Source organism: Vicugna pacos, chromosome 3 (assembly GCF_048564905.1).
Source record: "Vicugna pacos chromosome 3, VicPac4, whole genome shotgun sequence".
NCBI classification, from domain to species: domain Eukaryota; kingdom Metazoa; phylum Chordata; class Mammalia; order Artiodactyla; family Camelidae; genus Vicugna; species Vicugna pacos.
Window position 1 is genome coordinate 45,414,430 of NC_132989.1, and position 19,384 is coordinate 45,433,813.

The 19,384-nt window shown below is 40.8% G+C and overlaps 1 long non-coding RNA gene across 1 annotated transcript; it reads left to right on the top strand.

The window, feature by feature from the left end:
- The first annotated feature begins 4,284 nt into the window (after positions 1 to 4,284).
- Positions 4,285 to 11,296, top strand: LOC140689549 (uncharacterized). The gene is made up of 2 exons (XR_012064596.1): positions 4,285 to 4,375; positions 10,020 to 11,296. It is a non-coding gene; the product is annotated as an uncharacterized lncRNA (long non-coding RNA).
- Positions 11,297 to 19,384: the final 8,088 nt, after the last annotated feature.

Sequence of the window (19,384 nt, forward strand, 5' to 3'; positions counted from 1 at the left end):
AGCCATCCCCGACCCAGCTTACTCTTTTGCCAGCTCACTCTCCTATATTCTCAATTCTGCTTGCTTCAAACCACAGTCCCCATGCTTCTGTGTTTCAGGAAGGTGATCAGAAGGACCCAGGTTTTGTTTTGTTTTGTTTTGTAAGTTTCACCAAAAAGCCTATTCCAGAGCACATCCAAGTGATCAGTTTCCCTTGGGATCTATGATGCACTGACATATCTAGGACTCCTTAGGGAGGGAAAAAAAAAACAAAAGCTATAAAGAATCAGTCACTAAACAAACATTGCTACTCAACATCACTCTGAGAATAAAGAATCACACGATGAAGTCAGCCAATACAGCAGGCACCTTCTGATTCCATAAAGACTAGGTCACCTTATGCTTCAAAAGTTAAACATAATATAGCAATTCTGAAAGAAATTTAAACGTGGTGAATGAGTAAGATGCCAAAAAAAAAATCACTATGTAGCATGCCTTAATCTTTTCAACCTGCTATAACAAAGTACCACAGGCTGGGTACTTTATAAACACCAGAAATGTATTCTTCACAGTCCTGGAGGCTGGGGAGACCAAGATTGAGGTGCTGGCGTGGTTGCATTCTGGCTCACAGCCAGCACCTTCTAGTTGTGTCCTCACGTGGGAAGGGTACGGGAGCTCCGCAGGATGTCTTCTGTCAGGGCACTAAGCCCATTTATGAAGACTCCAGCCTCCACCTCCTAATGCCATCACCTTTGGAGGTTAGAATTTTAACATCGGGATTTGGGGGAAACACAAACATTCAGCCCATGGCTGAGCACCTATTACAGGCCAGGCTTATTCTAGGTACCACAGATCCAACAGTAAACTTTAAAAGTCCTTGCCTATCAGGAATTTGCGTGTATTTGGAGGACAGAGAAAAGCAAGTAAAAACAGAAAATAGAAGATGTAACTTCAGAGACCAATAAATGCTCTGAAGAAAATATAATCAGGCTGAAGGCTTGTGGTAAAACAGCAATGGGGACAAGGACGATTTCAGGTTGGATGGTCAGGGAAAGATTCTTTATAAAAGCTTTCAAAGATCTGGAAGAGACACTTCGCACAGAAGGAAGAGTAATTGCAAGGATCGCAAGGATCCTGAGGAAGAAACAAGCCTGGCATGTTCCCGGAACCTAAGAACGTTCACGTGACCAGAACAGAATATATAATGGGGACAGAAAAAGGAAACTAGACTAGAGAGGTAGGCAGAAGCCAAATTATATGGGACTTGCTGACCATATAAAAAAATTCGGATTTTGTCATAGATATGATAGGAACATAGTGGAGAATTTTGAGTAAGAAGTGACAGGATCTGACTTAGGTTTTAAAAATACCATTGAGGCTGCTGTGTGGAAACTGGATCTGGGACCATCTCAAGCAGAAGACGACCCACTAGGAGGTTTTTGCACTAGTCCAAATGACGGCTGATGGTGATGCAGTCAGGTAGCCGTCTTGAAACTGAGGAGTAGTTAGATTTGAGTCATAATTTGAAGAATGGACAGGTTCTAGGATAGGAAGGAAACAAAAGATTAAAAGGTGGCTCCTATAATTTTGACGTGAACAAGTCAGTAGGTTTATTGTCCATGCTAAATCTGAAAAATGTATTGGACACTGGAGGTTCCAACAAGGCACCTTGTTGTGAGTTCGACGTTCAGAGGAGGGGTTGAGGCTGGAGACATAAGATACGCACAGTATTTAAAGACAGGAAACTAGGTGGAATCACCTAAGGATGTAGAGAAGACAGGAAACCTGAGACATGAGCCCCACTGCACCACAAAACAGCGGTTGGAAAGAAGAGGTAGAACCAGCAGAAAAGGCTGAGAAGTAGTTGAGGGCATGGAATGAATATCAGAAAGTCATGATGGTCTAGAGGCAACAAGAAGTGAAAATTCATGTCAAATGATGCTGAGGGCTCACAAAAGATGAGGACTCTGGGGTGTCACTGGAGTTGGCAATAGGGAAGCGACTGGGGACTTTCCCAGGATAGTTTCAAAGGAGTGGTGAGGCTGAAACATAAGGGAATGAGTTAAAAAGAGAGTCAAAGACCAGCGAGTCGAAGCAGAGGAGAGACAACTCTCTTGGAGTGTCCTGCCGTCAAGAGGGGCAGTGAGAGCAAGCAGGTGGTGGAGGAGCACATGGGACTTGAGGGCAAGCGTTTCCTCTTTGTAGTTTGTTTTAAGAGGCAAAGTACTAAGAGTATTTGTATATCTGTGGGAATGATCCAGTAGATGGAAGAAAACTGAGTTTAGATGCTATGGACTGAATGTGTCTCTCAAAAAGTCATATGTTGAAGCCCTAGTCCCCAGGGTGGTGGTGTTTGGAGGTGAACTCCTTGGGTGGGGTGATTACATTATGAGGGTAGAGCCCTCATGAAAGGGATTAATGCCCTTATAAGAAGACATGTGAGAGAAATGATCCACTACGTGAGATACAGCAAGAAGGCACCCACCTGTAAACCAGGAGGAGGGCTGTCACCAGGAACTGAATCTGCCAGCACTGTGATCTTGGACTTCCAGCGTCCAGAATGTGAGAAACAAATTTCTGTTGTTTAAGCCATGCCGTCTGTGGTATTTTTGTTGTAACCACCGGAACTGACTAAGACAGTGCAGGACGGAACATGAAGAATTGCTGGAGTTTAATTAAAAGAGGAGAAGCTTCGATTCCTAAATGAATAGAGGAGTTGGCTTTCATAGGACAAATTTTTCTAATCTAAGTGCTTTTTATTTTCAGAATAAATATACTAATTGCTTCCATTCTTTTCTCCTTTAACAAAAGCAACCCTGTGGGCTACATATGAAAAATAGGTATTATTTATTTCACCTTTCACCAGGAAATGGAGACAATAAGGCTAAGCAACTTGTCTGACGTCAAACAGCTAATATCAGTAGCAGAGCAGGACTCATACTCTGAGCTTCTGAGGCCCCATCCCTGGTTCTTCCTGCTTCTCCACACAGCACGTGTGTCAGTGGCACACAATGGAAATGCCACTCTCAGGGGCCTGATTCAAAGCTACCGGGTTAGTACCTTGTGGAAATTGAGTAAGGCAAACTTTCAACGAATTCACTCAAAACGAATGTTTCCAACTTTGATCTGCACCTGTCTTTTCCCCAGTCTAGCCCAGAGACTCCGAGCTGACAGATGGTCATTACGACTTATGAAGGGAGCGCTCCCATCCCTTCCCTCCTGCCAGCCTTTCCAGATGCATTTCTTCTCAAATGGCAGTCTTATCAAAGTTATGGTTTATTCTGCTAGCCAATAGCCAAGGGATGGACCAGAAACTTATTAGACAGCAGAGGGAAGATGGTCTGAAATTATCAATTTGCTGGGCCTAATGCTCAAATGCATAATTCACAGTGGACAGTCCTGAGCTGGGCACAGTCCTGTAATGGTCAGATCGAGCCAACATCTATAGCACCTAAATCTGGGCATTTTGCAGTTCTTCTCCCTTTAATATAAATTAAGAAGTTGGAAGCTTTCTCTCTTAAACAGATTTTCCTTTTCCCTTTTTTCATCTCTACCACCTAACTTGCCCTTTAAAAATATGCTCAGATTCTTCCAAAGATAAAACCAGAATGAGAGATAAAGGGGATATGAATTTGAAAGGTGGTCTTTGCTGTTCGCCACATCTGCGTCAAATTCCGCAGCTGGCACTGAAACCTCGAGATTACTGGGATGACTAAAGTGTCACACAGCTCCCAGTCTTAAATGTGCTTGTGAAAATGTTCAGGGATTTGACCACACGTTTTCAACATCAAGAATGAGAGGTGTGAGAGCTCCCAGACATCAGCTAAGCTCATCTGCCAGGTCTGGATTTTTCCCTTCTGGATGAGACTCTAGCAGATGCTTTAGCTAGTCTTGTTTTAAATATCTGAAATGATGGCACCCCCTCCCCTTCCTACTGAAAGGCTATTTCACAGTCCAGTGGATCTTATCACCAGACTGTGTTTTCCAGAAAGTTGCCTGAAATTCATCTTTTGTTAATCTCTTAACATAACTCACATTTATTCACTTTGGCAACTCACCTGTGAGCAGCCTTGCTCCCTCGATGACAATTAAGTAAGGAAATGTACAAATGAGAACTCATCAGCCAATCACTTCCCTCTGCTCCTTTTTCCTGCTGGATAAATCCAGCATGTGGAGAGGCTTTGGGCAGTGAACAAAACCCAGTGGTGTTCTGTGGCTTTTACTCTGTCTCTTCAATTATCACCTCATCACTCTCTGCCACTGCATGGAATGTTGCCATCTACCAGGCTTGGCAGGGGACTCAGTCATCAACACAATGCCAGTCTTCACACTGATTCCCTCCCTGGCCCTGACCCCGCAAGGATTCTTAACAAGATCCACTGTCACCGCCTTCAGGGTGAGATGGGGATGGTCAGCGGGAGGTGCACAAGGCAGAGGTGACCGAGATGGAGGAACTCCTTGTCTCCCTCAACTGGCCCCACATTTCCACTGCCACAGAGTCTTGTCCAACTTCATGCAGGCTCCTCTGGGCTCAAACTCACTGATGCTTTTCTTTCAGTCTCGTCACTACATTTGGCCACTTTGCTCTGGCTTCCAAATTCTCTCTGAACCAACTTCTCTTTTCTCTCCGAACTCTCATTCGGACCCCCTCCCCGAAATACATGAATTACTCTCATCTTCTGCTCCTTTGCTAAAGGTGATCCTGTGGGCTATATAAGACAGGTGGCATTTCTTTCAACTTTTCACGTTCTGGGAGACTGAGATAACATAGTCAAATGACTTATCTCAAGTGAAGCAGCTGTTGTCAGAGCAGGATTCTTACCCCGGCCTCTGAGGCCCCACCCATGGCTCTTCCTGCTTTTCAACACAGCACATGTGTCAGAGACTCACCATGGGAACAAGCTTTGCCCTCGACTCCCTTGTTTTTCTAGAAGGTACTTCATACCTAAATATATTTGTTTTAATCCCATAAAGAATCAACCTTCTGACTTTCCTTTTTGTAAGAATTGTGTATTTTGGATGTTGTTTTAAAAAATGATTAAAAACAAGGGAATAATTTCTCACAAAGTTAATTTTTTTCTTTTTGCATTTATGCTAAATGTGTTTCACTATCTAGAAATGTTTAAGTACATTACATGATGACTGAAAAGTAATTTAATAGAATTTACATTTGAATCCAAGAAAATTCCATTTGGCTAAGGATTTATAAAGACAATTTTTATTTTGTTCAGTTCTTGCTTGAACTAAACACCTACCCAGCCACAATCAAACAAAAAGCTGCTTTTGTCTTCCTGAGCTGATGTCACTTGAGTTGTTCTGCTTTAGAATCCAGAGGACTAGCTTGAAAAAAAACAAAAACAAAATGAAACAAGCAGTAACTGGAAAGAAAACACGATCAGGAGGATGTGACTAACATACCTGCACGCTGCTCACTAAATCGCTTTGACTTTCCACACAACATGAACTATGGTCTACTTCCGTTTCCACACTGCATTTTGAGAGTTTTTGCTTCACTACTCTGGTTTAATTTCTAAAAAAAACACAGGGTTTCACAGTTATGGCCAACTGCTTCTCCCAGGCAAATTAAATTAAGCCCCTGGCATGCAACTCAAAGTTTGTTTCGCCTAATTGAGCAGCTAATGGGTAGAGATGAATTTGAGGTACAGATAAAAATATTGTTTTCAAAGCGCCTTTCTGATTAGCATGCTCTGAAATGGGCAAAGAAAAATATTTATGCAGCCATTTTTATAAGCATGTTCAAATCCATTCGTTAAGCTTCAGGGAAGATTTTAAAGGGCTCTGCCCTGTCTTTACATGAAGTGATCTGCTCTTTGCTAAAAGAGGACTAAAACCTTCACGAAGACTTTCTGACGTTCTGCTGTATCAATGCCCAGCCACCTTTCATAATACTAGCTGTGTCTTCACTCGAGGACCGTTATGTGCCTCCATTCCAATGAAACCCCATCTTTTCATCTAATAAATGGCCTCATCTCATCAATGGCCCTAGTGCCACTAACGCAACTCTTAGTGGGACAGAGGAGCACAGAAGCACATCGTTGGGGAGATTCTCTGAAACATTAATGTTCTGGAACTTGTTGCATTAGTTTCCTATCATTTTGCTGTGTTTACTTTTGAAGCATTGACTGTCAGGACAGATGGCCATTTCCCCCGATGAAATCTCCTTCTTCAATATTGTGTCTTTTTTCAGTAAGCGTTCGTTAACAACAAATCCAGTGTATGTATTATTTTCTACATCTTACAATTATAAAAGAAATGCAAAAAAACACCATGCTAATAGAATTCACATGCCATTTTAAAGTCAGTTAAACAAACCATTAGAGACAGCTATTTTAAATGACAGCTATCATTGCAACAGATTTGCTTCAAATTCCATTTATCAGTGCTGTACAAATACAATCTTCTGAGGGTCTTATGTTTGCCTGTTTATTTACTTTACTTTTGGTTTTCACTTACAGTAAAAGAACAGAGGAAATACTATGGGGTAGAGAGTAGGATCCAAAAGGCACATGGATTATGTCCCAGAAGCTACATTCCCTGAAAACTGACATCAGGTTGTCGTGGGGCTAATTCTCTAGCAAACGCATGACTCGATGGCCCTCCATGTATGCACCTCATCTGGTCTGTAGGTGAACTTGTCACATCACGTTTATAAGGAACAATAAACCTTATTGTTGCCAGTACTTCCTGGACTATCAGTGAGCTCCTACTAGAAATATTGTGTCCAAGTAATCCGTTTTCCATACCTGTGTCCAGAACCGATTGTCGGAGATGACAAAGTGACCACCTTAGTAGAGTCTGGCCCCTCTTTTGCTGAGCTAGGCGCATAGCATCTAGTGGAGACTTTCAAGTTTCAGAACTGTTATGAAATTCAGTTGAATTGTATCCCCTACCCACCCCCCAAATTCATATATTGAAGTCCTGACCCCTAGTGAGACCATATTTGGAGACAGGGTCTTTATAGAGGTAATCAAGTTAAACTGCGGACACAGTGTGGGCCCTAATCCAGTATGGCTGGTGTCCTTATAAAAGGGGAAACTTGAAAACAGACACATACAGGGTGAGGGTGATGTAAAGACATGGAGAGAAGACAGCCATCTATGTGTTAAGGAGAAAAGCCTGGAACAGATCCTTCCTTCACAGCCCTCAGAAGGAACCAGTCTTCAAGATGCCAACATCCTGTTTTTGAACTTCTGGCCTCCAGAACTGTGAGACAACATATTTCTGTTGTTGAAGACACCCAGTTTGTGGCACTTTGTTACGGGAGCCCAAGTAAACCAATACAGATAACCATGTAATCGTCCGTTTCCCATGCTCACTGAGCTGATGATAGAGACTGACCTAAAAAGGCATCCACATCTACCAGTGGAAATCCCTGACTCTGCCTATGGAGCAATCTTTAAAAAAGAAATTCTAATGTTTTTGTGCTGCTCACCAGTCTTCCTCGATTAAATTCATTCTTATTCCTGGCTTGAGTAAGAAAATTTCACTTTTGTTTGCCCTAGTAAGGTGCAGAACTTTTCTCCCTACAAACTAACAGTAGCCTAGCACTTCACTTCCCTCCACATTGAGATCAAGATTTCAATTACATTCTTTTCTCGGTGCAAAGGAAACAGATGCTAATTACACATCATTTTATTGTCCACTTACTACATCCAAATGCATAGCAAATATAAGCTTCCTTTTGTATGACACATGTACATCCATGAGCCATATGCACACACACATGCACACACACTTATCAGTCTACTTTCCCCCTTTCCACAAAGTCTAGCTATGTACTGGGAAGTGGCCCATTGTGGAGGTCATAGCTGGAGTCTCACCTGGAATAGGAGGGAATAGAGGACAGAACTTAACACATATTTACCACCTACTTTGTATATGAAGTTAAGACATATGTCATCTTAATTAGTACTTACAATGATGCTGTGAGGTATGTACTATTACTTTCACAGTTTAAACAAAATGAACTCAGACTGGTAATGGTCACTTCCATTTGCGTGTCCCGGCTGAGACAGATACCTTTCTTTTTCCCTAAGCTTTCATTGCAGTTCCGCCCATGCACATATATATCCAAGCTATATCTGTGGATATATATCCACATCAACCAGAGGAAACTTCTAAAAGTTCCAGTAAAAGAAGCACTGTTCAGGCCTCATAACCACAGCAGAGTTTCCTCCTTGCAAGTTTCCATGCAAGGCTATTAATTGGGGCCAGAAGCACCTGGAGGCGTGAGCTTTCTTCTCTCTACCTGTCAAGACTCAGTTCACACGCCATCCATCTCACAGGCCCAGGGAGGGTTTAATGAAGCCGATTTGGATCAGTGAAGATTGGTGTTTAGGCTGTTCTCCAAGACCTCTAGAATGGCCGGGAAACATGCCCATTTTTGGCAAGGAGTCCAGGGCTTATTGTGGTTTTATTTTTGAATAAACCTCTCTAACATTTTTTTTTTAGTTGCCTGTTCTATTGAAAGCTCTTTCAATTATTCAAATCAATCAACCAGAATTTATTGAGCACCTATTCTGTGCCAGACAGAGCAGGAGTATAAAAAGATCACTAAGACACTGCTCCGGAAACTTGAGGAACTAGGAGGATGCGATAAACCCACAAATAATGCCAAGAGGCGAAGACAAGAACTATAAAGGTGTGCAGATATTCAGACAAAGGAGGCATCACTTCTGGTTAGAAAAAGGACACAATGGGAAAGGAGTAGCATTTGAGAGAGATCTTTAGGAATTCATTCACTGAGTCAGAAATATTTAGTTATAAACTACCATGTGCCAGGCATGTGCTAAGAACAGGAAGTACAAGAGGGACATACTCCCCATGTCCAAAGTATCTGCGTTCTAGTGCTTTATTAGGCAACGAGCAAGTAGACAAATTAATAGTCATAACTTGTTGGGCTACTAAGTACTGAATGAGCAGAATGCACTTGATAGTATTCACCAGGGCAGGTGGTGGGGTAAGGTAGCTACTTTGGCAAAGTGGGCAGGGAAGGTCTTGCTACAGAGGTGATTTTTAGTGGAGATCTAAGGCATGAGGAAGAACCCACCATTTGAAAAGCAGGGGTTGGAATGAGCAAGATTCTGTGAGCATTAAGTGAAAAGTTCCTAAAAATGAAAAAGAATTGGGGATTATCAAGAACTCAAAATGTCACTACGGCCAGAAAACGGGCCACGGGCAGGCCAGCTGGAGAAGAGGGGCTTCGGGTCTCAAGGCATTGGTCATGAGACGGAATCTTTTCTCCTAATCATACTACAGGGCCTTTGATGAGTTTTAAGCTGGGCACTGGCATGCAGCCAATCTGCACTTTGAAAAGGGACATCAGAGTACCTTGTGGAAAATGGGCTGGAGCTGGGAGGTGAATTAAGACTATGTAGCCCTGGTCCATCTGTGACAATGTGTGTTACACAAGGGTGAAGCTGGGAGATAAAACAGGTATATAAACTTGAGATAAATTTTGTAAAAGAAACAACAAGAATATACTAGATTGAGGTGGGAACAGGGCACTTGAGTAGACAAAACAACATAACCAAAGGTTCAGGGGAGAAAAGTGGTGGGTCTACCTGAGCTTCCTCGAGACTAGAGCAGCATAACTCTGCCTTGCAGCAGCGCCCTGGTCACGGGAGAGCGCTACCCCCACTCCTTACCTGCAGCTTTACTCCCCACCCCACCTCCACCCCTACACATGGTCCATTATAATGAAAAAGGAAAGGTTGCTGGAATTCACAGACACGTAAGCAAACACAGAGGCCAACATTCCCCAAAATGTAGTCTGGTTAGTGCGTGTTACACCAGATGCTTCTTGAAAAAAAAGTGGTGGGAGGGGCTTTATGGTTAATGTGTTTAGAAAATGACTTTCATATCTCCTTCCTGGGAAACTACAAAGCACACTGGCATGCTAAAGACTTTGAGCTTTGAGATTTTTTTTTTTTTAACACAGAGAAATCTATTTACTTTTGTTAACCATTAACCCATTGTTTTCCCCAAACTAACAGGACTTTGTGTCCCTTGTTTCATAGAACAGCCCCAGGGATCCTGTGGACCCACTGACCTGGCCCACGGGACCAGCTGCATAATTTGCAAGGCCTTGTGCGAAACGGAAATCCTGGACCCCTTATTCAAACATCAGTAAGAATTTCAAATCAGTGACAGTAGAGCACCAGCCCAAGTGCAGGGCCATTCTAAGCATGGGGTTCTGAGGGACGGCACAGGTCTGTCCAGTACAACCATGAAGCCAGCCTTGAAGCCTTGTTATCTTCAAGTCACAGAGAAGAAAACAAACCCAGAAAAGTGAAGCAGCTGCCCCATGATCTCATCTTAGGTCAGTGGTGGCACCAGATCTACCCCAGGCCTTGGGATCATTTACAGTACACCAGAGCGGCTTCTACGAGGTGAACCACACACTTCGGGAGATGGATCTTACTGCTACATTTGTAATGTCACTCCTCAGCCAGGCGCAACAGTGCCATCCCTGGTCTTGACCCCACTTCCACAGGTTCTAACCACCTAAAGGGACCAACTCTGGTGCAGCTTGCCTCGAATTTCCTACTCCAGCCAATTTCACTGCTCTTTCCAGTCATCACTCTGGTTTATTGCAACTGATCACAGAACCTAATTGCTACCCTAACAGCAGTGTGGGAACAAAATATGGCTTTAAGAAATACTGTGAACTGCCTGACTAGCGAGGAATAAGAAAGCAAGGTTAGGAGAGCAAAGGAGAAGAGCATGATTATCTGACTTTTGCTGTGTGTGTGAGAAAAATGAAATATTTACTATCCAGATTCCTTAAAACATATAACCCAATGTTTTGTACATAGTAGGTGCCCAAAAAGGAAAGTACCCTTTCTCCTTTAAAGGTAAGGAAGCTGAAGAAGTCTATGTGAAAACAGAATGAACAAATTATAAGGAAAATTCCAGTGCCCTGTAAGACTATAAAGAGGGTGATGCCTAATTCTCCAAGAATGAAAACAAGGAGGACTTCAAAGGAAGGGGTATGGACGAGCTCTGGAATAGACTGCCCTAAAATAGACATATTACAGGGACAGATACGAGAGGATGCACGTGGATAGAGCATACAGCCTTAAAAGGAATAAAGAGGCTTAGAGGGAAGAAATGGAGAGTGCAGAGGATTTCTGCTGTTTTTCCTGCTGTATTAGTCAGCATTCTCCAAAGAAACAGAACCAGTAGAACATTTATATATGGAGGGGAATAGAGAGAGAGAGTGAGAGACAAACAGAGAGAGAGAGAATAATGGCTCATGTTATTATGAAGGCTGACAAGTCTCAAGATCTACAAGGTAAGTTGGCAAACTAAAGAACCAGGAAAACTAATGATGTAAATTCTAATCCAAAGGCCACCAGGCTCAAGACCCAGGAAGATACAGGGCAGGAACTGTTGGGGTCACTATGTGGAAAGGACCCACCTAAGAATGATGCCCACGCAGAAGAACAGAGCTTAGAGATGAGGAGAGAGAGAGCGAGCGAGAGAGAGAGAAGTGAGTCCTTGTGACATGGTTTGGTCTGACTCTCTAACTCAACTTTGCTTGGACTCAAGTTGAGTGACTTATACGAGTTAGTTGCCTGAGTTTCATTTTATGCTTAAGTTGATTTAAGGGGAGTCTCCTTTTCTTCTATAAGCAGTCGGCCCTGACAGATGCTGTGAGCACATTATGCTCAGAGAATAAGCCAAGGGAATGGACGTCCTTTATCTAAGGAGCAATGAGCAAGCAGCTGGCAGCTCTGCTTTCCAAATGGTCCTTTTGAACTAAGTTACAGTGTTGCTGAAGGCAGATGAGTGAGCTGGACTTAGCTCCCAAGGCTGAAGCTAAGTCTATGAACTACTAATGTCACACTATTAACTGGTAATCATTCTGTTCCTGAAATTCCATCACTGTGACAATGAAACTCATCTGAAGTCATTTAATATGAGCATGTACAGTGTACTGTCAGGGCTGGGATTGGGAGAGTGAGCACAGAGCTTAAAATCCCAATTTCTATTATTTTGAGTGATGGGAACTGAATTCATGACCCCGGCTGGTTCCAAGGATAAGTTATATAGGCTGGGGCTCCTTGATGTCAGCCAGATGGTGGAATAGGAAGCTCTGAGCTCTTCCCTCCGCAGTCACACTGCTTCAACAGCAGCACATGGATCAACACCCTCTGTGAGAAATCCAGAAACTAGGTGAAAGGTTCCTAGGCCCTGGGCAGGTTCCAATCCAGCCTCACCAAAGCCAGTAGGAAAAACAGAGAATCCCCTCTCACCACAATGCCTACCTCTGGTGGAGGGCCATATGGTCAGCCCCAAAGTCCTCCCTAAGAAGCAAAGGAGTTAGACCACACATTCAGTGTCCCAACTTTTCTGAGTGCTACCCCAGAGACTGGTTTGAATCTTGCCTGTTTCAGAGCGTTGACAGGACCTGGTATTTCCCAGTTCCTGGGGTTACAGAGAACGAAGCGGTAGTTTCAACTAGTGTGCAGGCACTCACCACAGTCCTTCCCTCCAGCTCAGCGCAGAGTGAGCAGCCAATAAACCCCAGCTTCTAGCTTCTCCCTAAGGAGGAAATGAGTTGAATAATGCTTCAAATGCTCCAGCTTTCTCCAGTGCTGCCCAAGAAACTGGCTTCTCACTTGTCTCACCTATTCTGACAGGACCTGGCATACTCTAGATGCCTGGGGGCTACTAAGAATAAAGAAAGCAGTTTGAACCAGCACAAAGGTTTGCAAGGCATCAGATTATCTGACTGGACATATTAGAGGATCTTCTGTGCAAGGTCAGCCCATAAAGACTGGGAGAAGTGGCTGTTTTATGTAATGCACAGACACCAACACAGAGAGTCAAGGAAAAATAAAGGAACAAAGAAATATGTCTGCCCACCCCTACCCCCACAAAAAATAAACCTTCAGAAACTAACCATAATGAAATATATGATTTACTTCCTAATGACATTTTTTACAGAAATATTAAAAACAATTATAAAATTCATATGAAACCACAAAAGACTGAATAGCCAAAATGATCTTGATGGAGGAGAACAAAGCTGGAGGTATCACACTTCCTAATTTCAAAATGTAGTACAGAGCTACAACAATTAGAATAGTATAGTATTGGCATAAAGACAAACATATAGTCCAGGAGAACAAAATAGAGATCCCAGAAATAAATCCACACATATATGGTCAACAGATCTTCACAAGAGTACCAAGAATACTTAATGGGGAAAGAATAGCTCTTCAACAAATGGTGTTAGGAAAACTGCATTTCCACATGCAAAAGAATAAAATTGTACTGTATCTTAAACTATACACAAAAATCAACTCAAAATGGATTAAAGACTTAAACATAAGAACTGATACTACAAAACTCCTAGGAGATAACACAGGGGAAAATCTTCATGACATTGGTCTTGGCAATGATTTCATGGATATAAAACCAAAGTATAGGCAACTAAAACAAAAATAGACAAGTAGGACTGCATTAAACTAAACAGCTCTGCGCAGCAAAGAAACACTAGAATAAAAAGGCAACCTATGGAATGGGAGAAAATATTTATAAACCATATATCTGATAAGAGATTAATTTCCAAAATATATAAGAATCTCAAACAACTCAATAGAAAAAAAACCCCACAAAAAAAACCCTAATAACTTGATTTAAAAATGGGCAAAGGACTTGAATAGACATGTCTCCAAAGAGGACATACAAATGGCCAACAGTATATGAAAAGGTACTCAACATTACTAATCATCAGAAAAATGCAAATCATAATCAGAAGATATCACCTCACACTCATTAGGTGGCTATTATAAAAATATATAGATATATATGTTTTGGTGAGGATGTGGAGAAACTAGGACCCTTGTAAAGTGCTGGTGGAGATGCAAAATGGTGCAGCTACTACACAAAACAGTATAGAGGTCCCACAAAAAGTTCAGTATAGAACTACCACATGACTTAGACATTCCACTTCTCAGTATTTATCCAAAAGAAGTGAAATCAGGATAGAAGAGATATTAGCATGTTCATAATTATCATAGTACTATTCACATTAGCCAAAATGTGGAAACAATCTAAGTAGCCAAGGATGGATAAATGAATTTTTAAATGCGGTATATACATGCAATGGAATATTAGTCAGCCTTAAAAAAGAAGGAAATCTTGTCATATGCAACAACACAGATGACTCTTGAGGACATTATGCTAAGTGAAATAAACAAGTCACAAAAAGACAAATATTGCATGATTGCACTTATATGAAATATCTAAAACTGTCAAATTTATAAAGACTAGAATGGTGACTGCCAGTGGCTAGGGTTGGGCAGAGGAAGTTGGGCAGTTGCTAATTGATGGGCATAAAATTTCAGTTGTGCAAGATGAATAAGTTCTAGAGACCTGCTGTGAAACACTGGGCCTTTAGGTAACAGTACTGTATTGCAATTTCAAAAATGTGAAGCATGTAGATCTCATGTTAAGTGTTCTTTTCACAATAAAGTAAGATAAAACAGGAATTTCACCTCAAAAAGAAAAAGAAGCAGCAGCAGCAGCATAGAATGGGAAGCTGGAGGCACTTGTACATTGGTGCTGACTTCAAACAAATCCATGTTGATTACCATATTGTTTTTTCCTTTCCCTCTCACCTTTCCTTCCCTTTTTCTTCACCCCCCCCCAAGTTTTTGAGCCCTCTATTGTTCTAAGCGTTATGCCAATCACAAAGGTTCTGAAAACAAGCACCGCAGAAGTCCACAGGCTGGGACTGGGAAGGTCATGGTGGTAGGGAGAGGGCAAGGCGGGCATCACTATTACACTACAGTACAAAGAGTGTTGTGCTAGTGACACAAAAATGTCTGAAAAGCACAGGGAGGGAGTGATTCATTCACCATTTGTAGGGATGTAATCAGGAATGTTTTCTACCACTCTGGGTCTCAGAATCAGGGGAGCAGTACTTCTGAAAGAATAACTTCTGTAGCTTAACCTTGGAACCTTATAATTGGTCACATTTTCTTCTTTACTTTGACCACTATGATGCTTAGAGCCAATATAGGTCTATCTTAAAGTAACTCTAGTTCATTATGACAATCATTTCATATCTTAACCGGATCCCTGGATTTATCTTATTTTTTTAAATGTTCTCATTTATTTTCATTCTGTTGTGCTTTGTATATTTGTATAAAATATTCCAAAGCCTTTGTAATACAGTGTGCATGAGTAAATTATGACATATATATCTTAGAAGTAATTTTTTAGTTATTTAAAGTAAATAATATTTTTAAATGATAATTCAAGTATTGATCGTATTTCTTTTATAGTAACCCTATGATTCTTTTTTAAATGAATAAAGAAATATGTACTGCCTAAAGAAATGACAAGTAATCTATAGGACAAAACAAACAGCCAAAAACCAGTATATACATTAGTTTATAATATATATCTGATATATATAATACAATATATAATACATAATATGTAATATAATACATATAATGTAACTATATAATATATTAGACATAATGTTATATAATATATAATATAATTATAACATATAAGATATCATTAGTTTATAATAATTATTATATATAATAATAGTGTAAGATAAATGCAGTATCATACCTTTATGGGGAAAAATGAATATTCAATAAATAGTTTAGGATAATTAGCTTACCTTGAAAAAAAAGTTTACCTTAATCAGATAAAACTTCTGATGCTTGAAGAGTGAAATGCTGAAAATTAGCCTCAAACAAATGAGAAGAAAATGTATTTCCTATTTATCAGATCTTGATATTTGGAATATCTTTTAAGGAATTAATAAATGTAAAAATCAAAACATAAAAAGCAGTACATTGGTCATAAAATGGAAAAGTTTCTATATAAAAAATACCATAAACAATCTTAAATGGCAAACAATATACTGGGAGCTATTATTTGATATGAAATACGCTAGTTCAATACATAACATCTTAAACATGCAAAGAAACAAGAAAAGATCTAGCATGGTTATAAAAGTGAGCCAAAGGCTGTAACAAGCAATTCAGAAAGAGAAGAAACACAAAGGGCCATTAAGTACAATACATTAACACTCTTGTCTCTATAATCGCAATTTTTAGGATTTTACCTAAGGCAACAGCCTGTGGTGAGTCAGAGATTCATGTTATTAGGATTTGGATGGAGCATTACGTAGAATGGTAAAAAAACAGGGAATACCCTAAATGTCCAACAGTAGAGGAATAGCCACATAAATTTCAAAGACGATGTAATAAAATGGGAAAAAACACATAAAACTTTCAAAAATAACTTTATAACACTCATAATTTTAAAATAACTTTAAAGTGCTAAAAAGAATGATTTCAAGACTAGATCTGTAAATAAACATAATAAAATGACAGGTAGTAGGACTATACGAAATTTTTAAAGCACCTGTCTTTTTTTCTCTTAATCATCTACCATGAGTATATGTTAACTTTACAGGCAACAGCAAAATTTCTTAAATGTAAAAAAAAATTAAATTCATTTCCTTTGTATGCTTCACTGGTTTTCAGAGAAAAAGAAGAGAAAAACAAAATACACTCAAGAGGAGTGTATTTAAGCCTGCTGCTCCCAAAGCAACCTCAGAAAAGATGGTCCCTCAAGCTTCCATCTCTTACTCAGAAACACAGCCATTGAACGTGGTCTTTCGCAGCCTGGATAGAGCCGCGGCCGCCTGCAGCTGCCGCGGGAGGGGCAGGGCAGAAACAACGTTTCCTTTGCAGATGCTCAGTTCACTGGTCTTCTTGTAGGCTTTTCCAGCCAGGCCACCGCCACAGAATGAAGAGGGTCAGAGGGTGTATCTAAACCTGGTGTAACATCGGACTAGCTGCTGAGGGGCTGCAGAAACGAGGGCCTGGCCAACGGAGACGCTACGCAGAGTCCGCAGTGGGTGGGCAAAGAGCCTGTGCTTCGCCATCTTCCAAGCCTGGCTGCCCTCTGGATTCCCCTTCCTCCCTGTCTCCTGGCTGAGTGACAATAGCAAAACTGCTGAACCTCCTGGAGTCTCAGTTTCCTCAAGTATAAAAGAGAAATTAGAATCTCAGCCTCACAGAGTTGTCAGCAGGGCTTATAACCAGGCGAGACACACTGGTACAGATGAAGTGACTGTTAAAATTGGAACATCTTTCAGTACAGGCTGGTACATAGTCTGCCCAGGCTTCTGCAGGGCTCCCCATGGCCCGTGCTCACACCTCCACATAACCCTCCAGCTAAGGACACAGAGGGCCCCGGGACCCTGTGCCAGCTCTGTTCCAGGGCACCCATTTGAATTATCCAGGAGGGCACCTTATCAGTTAAGTGTTTTAAGTATCATCCCTTGTTATGGGAATTAAATGTGAATGAGGTGATTCACACTGGTGAGATTACAGACTGTCGAGATTTAGAGCTTTTTTTTTCAAGAAGCGTATACTCACAGTAGCTCACCCAGGTCCAGAGGCTATGTTTGCCCCTTGGGACCAAGGTAGCTCCCCTAAAAAGGTAAGGAAGACTTGATGACGGGGTGAAAGAGTGGTGAATGGTATGACCCAAAAGCAGCTCCCTTGGCCTTTAAGCATCGCCTACCCCAAGTTCAGAGGAGTGCGCAAGCTCAATCTTTCATTAAGCCTCATTATGTGATCACCACAAGTGACCTTCCTTAGCCTTGTTACTTGCATATGAAAAACAGAACTAGTTTTTTCACAGTAAAAATAGTTTTTCTGAAGAGAAAGTACACAGCCTTGGATTTTAATACATCATTTGAGAGTTTCTGACACTGGTAAAGTTTAAGTGTTGAACTTAAGGTCTATTCGTTTCAGGGCCGGGCGGCCAGCTCTTCAGAAAATGGAGGCTCTAAGGAAAAAACCCTTAATTTATGATTCTGGTCTTTTCTCCAGGGCATTTTGTCCATTCCTTACAGAAAGCAGGCCTAGAACGGTCTGTTCAGGGACATTTCATGAGAGTGATCACTAATTCTGGGGACACATGTCATAATGAACGATCAACACTCTTACCCTTCTCCAAGGCATCTTTTTTGCCCTTTTATGAGATAATATTGAGAAACCTTCTGGATACTGATAATCTAACATAAATTTGCTAAGAAAAAATATTTTCTAAATTTTCTAGAAATAAGCACATTTTTATGATACTACAGTGAATACAACTTGCACAGAATTACTACTTTCTTATTCTTGATGAAAACGCTACAAAAATAACATGTGATATTATATTAGGCCAGCTTCCAGGGGCGTTGTTATTTGGTTGGAGTGAGAATTACACTCTTCTGAGTATATTCAAATAGGATAAAATTCAGATACTTCTTTTTCACATGCTAGGTTTCCTGTTAAAAACGTGACTGTCTTAACATGATATATTCCACTCATTTTCAGCCCTCATCAAGTCCTGGAGAAAGAGAACAATCCCAATTCTTGTACCTAGGTCTATTTTGGGGGTACTGAATTTGCACACCTGCTCTACTGACTTGGAAACCTGATACTCTGAAGGCGCCAGTGCCTCTAAAGACAATCTCATGAACTATTACTGTTCTTTTGCTCCAGGATCAAAAAACCTGAACCTCATAACCAGACTTTGGATGAGGGCAACCTGCACTTTTCACAGGTGTTCTTGTTTGTGACAAAGGACAAAGCAAGTCTCCAAAAAGACTCATCTGCTGGCTTTTTTTGATGACTTCTATTTCAATGTCTTCTCCCTCTAATTAGCCTCCCCAAATGGACTGTTGAATGCATAACTAATCTTGAACTTGCTCTTTTCTCTGACTGAAGAGAAAATTGCACTTCATTTTGTTGAGCTATGGTGCTTATGCTGCACGTTTAACAACGAGTGATATTTTAGAATTCTACATGGCAGCAGTTCAGAGCTTCCTTGTTGGCGCTATTAGACTGGGAATTACTGATGGTGAATATATAGACCCTCTTTCATATGCAACCTAATCAAAAAAGTTTTAAATATTTAGCTTCTTAAATTCAAATTATTTTCGAAAGTACTTTATTCTCATGTGACCCAGAAACATTTCTTTTAGGCCCCAGAGGAGAGTTGAAGGCAGCTATAACCTTTTTCACATGGCCAGTTAAATCACTGGTAACAGTATAATGCAGTATGTTGATTTTAATATCTTCCCAGCTCTACGGTAACATCATTTTAATCTATTTCTATTATTTTCTTTTCAACAGTAAATAAAAACACTTCCAAAAACTTTTTAGTTTGAAAAAAATGTCTGGGCGTACTTGCTTTGTATTGTTCTATCAAAGTCATTTTTTTAAAGTTTGTTTTAGTTTGTCCTTGGACTGCAAGTAAAGAAGTGGAACAAAGTAAGTACCCACAAGTTGAAATACGACAAGCAAACAGGGTTCACAACATGACTCCTTTTAATGTT